The sequence below is a fragment of the Macrobrachium nipponense genome, chromosome 31 (genome assembly GCF_015104395.2).
Source record: "Macrobrachium nipponense isolate FS-2020 chromosome 31, ASM1510439v2, whole genome shotgun sequence".
Classification (NCBI taxonomy): domain Eukaryota; kingdom Metazoa; phylum Arthropoda; class Malacostraca; order Decapoda; family Palaemonidae; genus Macrobrachium; species Macrobrachium nipponense.
This window is the reverse complement of record NC_061093.1, coordinates 61,303,949-61,311,049: the sequence shown is the minus strand read 5'-3', so window position 1 is coordinate 61,311,049 and position 7,101 is coordinate 61,303,949.

Here is a 7,101-nt window from a genome sequence, read left to right as displayed (position 1 = left end):
TGCCAGAGTAAAAAATAGAAGGTGACTGAAGGACAGAGTGGGGAGAAAAAAAATAATAAAGTAAAAAACACCCACACACAAACTATGTAAACAACAAGTGGTTAGGCTATGAACAGCTGAACTGACGAGGAGTGGGCATTTAAATTCGGTACATTAGTTTTGATTGAAATTGATTCCAGTGTTAAAAGCTCGTCATCTTTATTGGCTGATCCAAGCGGGAGCGATAGGTAATAGAGTGGTTACGGATGCTGGATAGCTCAGGATTGGATAGTTTGCATCAGTTCAGCTGTTCATAGCCTAACTACTTGTTTGTTTACATAGTTTTGTGTGTGGGTGTTTTTTACTTTATTATTTTTTTATTTTTTTCTCCCCACTCTGTCCTTCAGTCACCTTCTATTTTTTACTCTGGTAGGATGTCTCTCCAACCTAGTGTTGTACAATAATTTTTACATTTTAAATGTTTTAGTGTTCAATTTTAAATTTTAAATATTATACCGTGTTTTATCAGTGACGAGTTTTATATGTTTGTATTTTTATCAATTCCCAGCCTTGAAAATGCATCGAAGTGATGTGAAACGTCTATATATAATATATTCGGCTTTTTAAAGGACTTCGGGGAAAATAGTGGGCAACAATGTTTGAAAATGAGTCTATCGTCGTCGCATTTATATGAAAAATTATGATTTGAGGCATATCGCCTTAATGTACTTTTTCCCGTTTTATTTTTCGAATTTTTATTATTATTTATTTTCTTTTTTTGGCTAAGGGTTATTGGCCGATGGTTATGATTTATACGTGTACACGGCCATCGTAGAAGTGATTAACTGATCGTTACCGTAACGATTAATCGTCGGCCTGATGTATAACCGTTTCGGATCAGTGTTATTTCTTTACGTGACAGATCGGCTTTTATCGAGCCGCCATCTCGGTTAGCGTCACTCAGACCGGAATTTGTTATTCAAACGTCTCTCTCTCTCAGTGGAATCTGTCTTTGTTGTTTTCACCTTTTAAAATATACAGAACATCGAATTTGTGATTTTTTTTTTTTATATCTGATATCGATGACATTCACCGACAAGAAAATTTCCCCGAAAGAGGAAGTCATCCATTTATAGGATCATCCATCTCTTGCCATTAGACCTTGATATAATCTACGAGTAAAACGAATTTGTAAAATGAAAAGTGTCCAAAGGTATGGCAAAATATAACACTTCTACTGACTGGAGGTACATTTTGTTCTGTACTTGATGCATAGGTTACAAATATTCGTTCAAGCATTCATAATCTAAATATACCAATTGCCAAATACAATGGACCCTATCAGGTATGTATTAAATGGTTTGGTATATGAAATATATGGTTTTATCTTTTTTTATACGCCAACGAAAAGCGTCTGAGAAGACAAAAGGGAATTTCCTTATTGCCTTGGTTGAAGCGACTCTTACTTAACGTTTACTGAATTGTTAACAATATTTACGAATTAAAACATTACGGCAGACTACACCTACTGAATAAACCCGCTCGTACTATAGTTTGCATGAGGAGTTTTGTGGCATCGTTAACTTGCAAATGATATGCACGGTCATCAAACACGCTATTACCTCTGCACTATGGCGAAATCTAATCACTGTCCAGGTGCTCTACAGAAAGTTTAGTGCTTTAGCGGTAAATGTTCCTCGCTGTCGAAGTTCTCAGTTCCAGAGGTCCTTTAATCCTCCAACTGTTGGACTGTTGAACAATTGGAACTTCTCTAGAAGTTCAAGTCAAACTGCAATGCATTACTTCCCAAATAAGATTCTTCTTGCATTTTGATACATTTTCATCTATTTATCTATTTATTAAGTTATTATTTCCTTTTTTTAAGAAGTGGTATCTCTTCATTCTGTATTTCCCTTTACTTCCTCTTACCTCTTCCTAATGAACACCATATTCTTTGAAAGCTGGAATTTCAAGTCAATGGCCTCTGTGGGGCTTGTTCCATATGAAGAGGTTTCATTTACTGAAATATTAATAATGATAATAATAATAATAATAATTCAGCTTTTAAAACATGTGCTGCTTGATTCACAAGTCGTTCTGCTTCTATTGTGTGTGTGATGAGTGAGAGTATCCAGCCCCTATCTATATTCTAAGCTGTTTCTGAAGGCTGATCCAACGCAGAATTTCTAGAATATATATTACGCAGTCCAGCACTTACGCAGCTTTTAGGCTGTATATACATGCATACCTACTGTATATTCTGGGAAGGGATCGTGACCTGTGTGTACATTCATACACAGCGAAGTCGAGGGTATATAAATACAACCATAAAACATATAGTACAGAGAACAAAGGTTAGTACTTGCAAACAATACAGAATAGTACAGAGAAGAAAGGTTAGTACTTGCAAACAATACAGAATAGTACAGAGAAGAAAGGTTAGTACTTGCAAACAATACAGAATAGTACAGAGAAGAAAGGTTAGTACTTGCAAACAATACAGAATAGTACAGAGAAGAAAGGTTAGTACTTGCAAACAATACAGAATAGTACAGAGAACAAAGGTTAGTACTTGCAAATAATGCAGAATAGTACAGAGAGCAAAGTACTTGAAAATAATACAGAGTAGTACAGAGAACAAAGGTTAGTACTTGTAAACAATACAGAATAGTACAGAGAGCAAAGGTTAGTACTATGCAAATAATGAAAAAAAGAGACTAATTAAAGCAAATGTCAATCCAAAATACGCGAAAACACTTTAAGTTTAAATGAGTCATAAACGAGATTTTCATTCAGGTGGAGGTCCTTACCCCTACCAAGCTTGTAATTGCCGACATTACCGTAAATATACCATAGTAATTGCACAGAAATTGATTACGGGTTATATAAATAATTACAACGTTGCTGAGCGGATGCGACGCCACGTTTTTGACTCCTAACAAGCCCTACTTATTCAAATATGCGGTTAAGTTAATGAAAAGCATATGGCGTTTTGTAGGTATTAGAAGCTTCTCTGTAATGGGAAGAAATGCACTCTATGGTATGTAGGATATGCGGCATGTAGGCTATGCGGTATGTAAAGTTACTTTATGGCTCTTGACCCGATTTTTCACTATATATACATCCGTGTATGAAAGTATTATGTGTATGTATGCGTAATTCCACTCTACGGGCTGCTATATGAGCAAGCCTCCGTGCTGGCATAAGGCCATCTTAATTAAAAACAACATCAATTCCACTATGCTTGCCAGTAGTTATGTCCTGCCCAGATACTGATCTGAAAAATTTATTGTTTTTAAAATAATTACAATCACAAAATAAGAACGGTTTTTGATGGGTATATAAATTAAATGAATCTATTTTAAAAGAATAAAAAACAATCACGAAAGAAAAATACTTCACACGCAAATATTTTAGACAAAGAATACCTCAGATATTTACGGCGATAAAAGGAAAATCGTCATAAACGATGAAAACAAAAGAGAAAATGGAATGAAAATATCAAGGCCAGTTACTGTAATCACTTACCAATTATCTGGGCGAAAACCCGTAATACTCAAGCGAAAATGATTGATTAATAACACACGCAGACCGGATATACCCCGTTTATTATAATTCGGGAGATGTAATCATTCCGATATGGATCTTTCAGAACTGGTAGGAAAAGAGGTCGGTGGGGGGGGGGGGGGGAGGGGGGGGGGGGGGGTGGGGGGGGGGGGGGGGGGGGGGGGGGGCGGTTCGTCTGGGTAGTCGGGGGTGAGAGAAGGGGGTGTGGGGTTATTGGGGTGGGGGGAGGAAGGGGAGAAACATGGATATTGAGGCCATGCAATCGTCCGGTGTATATATAACATAATATGAAAGAGTATTCTTGTGTTCTCCGGCCTTGGATGAGTGTCAACGCCGAGTAGCAGCCAGCAGTACCGGGATGCATTACAAGGGTTGAAATATATCATACACAAAGTCCCGATGGCTCTGTACACAGCGCTGGAGCTCTCGTTCTTTTTCGTTATTCAAACGGCGGCTGGAGAACCCTGTGTGAAATTTACCTTCAACGGATGAAAGGAATAAAAAAAAAAAAAGGCGACTCGACGTTCAAGATGGCCTGGAGTGGTTTGAATGTCGCGCGAATAGACCCTGTTCAAGCGGCCCCTCTTTGCTTGTCGAGGTCCTCCTCCTCCCCCTACTCCTCCTCCTCTTCCTCCTCCTCCTCCTCCTCCTCCTTCTACAGTTAGTGTTCTAGTCTCTATCTATTTATAGCTTCGCAGGGAAAGAGACTGAGAGAGAGAGAGAGAGAGAGAGAGAGAGAGAGCTCTGGTCATTTGAGCAAGACCCGTCTCTTAACCATGGTTAGCTTCCAATTGCCTGCAACTCTCTTTTCTAATCTGCTTTTCTTTTAATTTATTTTTTTATTTGCTGGAAGGCCTGCCAAGATTGGTTCTTCTCATCTCGAGGTCCCACTCCAAGTGTTTTTTTGAATGTCGTTCATATTCCTTGGAGTATTTACTGTGCATTTGCAATGATATACTTGCAGTAGAAGCAGCCGTTATCATATCGTATCTGGAGTTGTCTCTCAACATTTAGTTTGCTACGCTGATTCCAGAAATAACAGTCGCTGGAAATATGCCATTTTGACTTGTTATGCGTAGCTGTTACTGACGTTGTTACATATTAGTCTGTACTGCATTATAATAAACACTATTTTCTTTATACGAAGTTGAACGCTTCGTTCACCTAATTAAAACCATCATTCGTAGTACGTCAGTCCCCTCAGTAAATATTTCCCGAGATGCAAATCATATCTTTAAAGCATTTAATGCTGTGTGAGCACAGTACTCCTGCCACAACATTTTTATTCGAGATTTCATTTTTTCATTTTCTTCCATAATTCTCTTTATTATTATTATTATTATTATTATTATTATTATTATTATTATTATTATTATTATTATTATTATTATTATTATTATTATTATTATTATTGGTGTTTAGTCAGATCTCGTCTATTCATGACGCTAAATGCATGACTAAAGTCTACAGCATTTGACGGAAAAACTTAAGCACAAAATTAGTTTAAAGAATAAAAGTAGATGACGTAAAACTGAACAGGGAATAGCTCGAGATCCAAAGAAGTATAAACAAACTATATTTATATTGAAACTCTGGCAATGAAATTTGAAGTGTTAAGGCAATATTAGCATTCTTAAACGGACAGGCTCCGGGCCCTTGCAGCGATAAATCATGAGAAAAAAAGGAAAAAAAATCTGAACTTCTATGATAATGCAATCTGAAGTTATCATACTAAAATTGATGGCATCTATACTTGTGATAATATGGTCGTTTACTTTCAGAAGTATTGTCTATGAATGATTAAGATTAGAATTTTTAGCGACTAATCTTTCAAGAAATTTTAGAATGATTCCCAAAGGGGAACATACCTTGGTTTTAAGGGCTGAAGCTAATGGGAACATTTCGTATTAATAAGTTTGTGAAGTCTAAGTTATCAAATGTTGAAAATAGATAAATAATTGGCTAGAGAAAGTAGTAGAAATATGAAATCTTGGCGTAGCATGATATTATCCTATAAAAAATAAGCGATTTCAGCTTTATTTTACAACATTAATTCTCTCTCTCTCTCTCTCTCTCTCTCTCTCTCTCTCTCTCTCTCTCTCTCTCTCTCACTATATAAATTATCATGACCACTATAAACACTCAGGTCTCTCCGTCGATTGGGCGATCAAAAGTGAGAGAGAGAGAGAGAGAGAGAGAGAGAGAGAGAGAGAGAGAGAGAGAGAGAGAGAAACAGTTTAATCGAAGTTATTTTAACCTAAAATTATTCTCGCGGGTAATAAGACAACAGAAAATTGAAGTTCGGAAGATCTAATTTGTTATACATTTCGCCTATCCATGATTTACAGACTCAATTTCAACCGACATCTGTTTCAGGATGAACCAGGAAGATACAGAGAGATCCGATCCGATAAAAGATAAACCCTCCATGATTATCAGACATCACTTATCACCTAGCAATGCTTTTACAAAATTCTACTCTCTCTTAAGTTGCTGTCTGTCCCTCTTATCGCCGTACGGATCTGACGTCACAAGTGGTCGACAGGATGTTACGCAAAAAGAAGTGTAAGATTGAAGTGATACGCTAAACAGTTATTACAATCACGTGGTAAAACTGATATTCTGTCACTTCTTCCTATAGAACCGCGGTAGTTACTGGCTATTTAGGAAACAATTATTTCAAAGCCATTCGCCCCGAACATCTTTATCTCTCAGTACGTGATTGGGATTATTTAAATCAAAGCTTAGTCTAGGGAGCAATGTTTACTCGTCTTTTACTCCGTAAGGGGGTAGTGCCGTCAGTGTAACCTCACGCGGTGCACTGTAGGCATTACTTAAGGTTCTTCGCAGCGTCCCTTCGGCCTCTAGCTGTAAGCCCTTTTCATTCCTTTTACTGTACATCCATTTATATCCTCTTTCTTCCATCTTGCTGTCCACCCTCTCCTAACAATTGTTTCTTTACGCAACTGCTTTGAGGTTTTCCTGACCTTATAGGTCCCAGTGCTGGGTCGTTGTCCTCAATTCCATATTCCATTCCATTCCATTTACCCCACCAATCCCCTAAATGAAAATACAATTACGTATAAGGAAGTAATTACCTTAAAATGATTAGCATTTGATTTCTTCATCTAATGACACACACGCACAATATACTACATAAGGAATGTTGATTCTGAAATTAATTTTGTTTTCTGAATTTTTTGTTTGAAAGAAAAAAAATGGAAGTATTTTGTATCAGTAAGTTCATAGAAGCATTTGTTTCTGACATTATCGTTTCATGGTACAAAATTTTAATATTAGGATACGTTCGCCTTCTGGAGATCCAATTCCTTTTGTGGTAGATGGAAACCTATTTATTATCCTCTTCGTGAGACATTGATGATTAGCTATAAGAAATTCATGGTCAGAGCAAATGTATTTTAAAGACCACAATTTTTTGTTTATATATCTGCCTCGTTTTTCGCCGTGATATACGACAGACTAAAAAAGGAAATTGAGGACGTATAGTTTCCAAAATGAAATTTTGATACAAGCCTTAGTATTATAGTTCTCCTC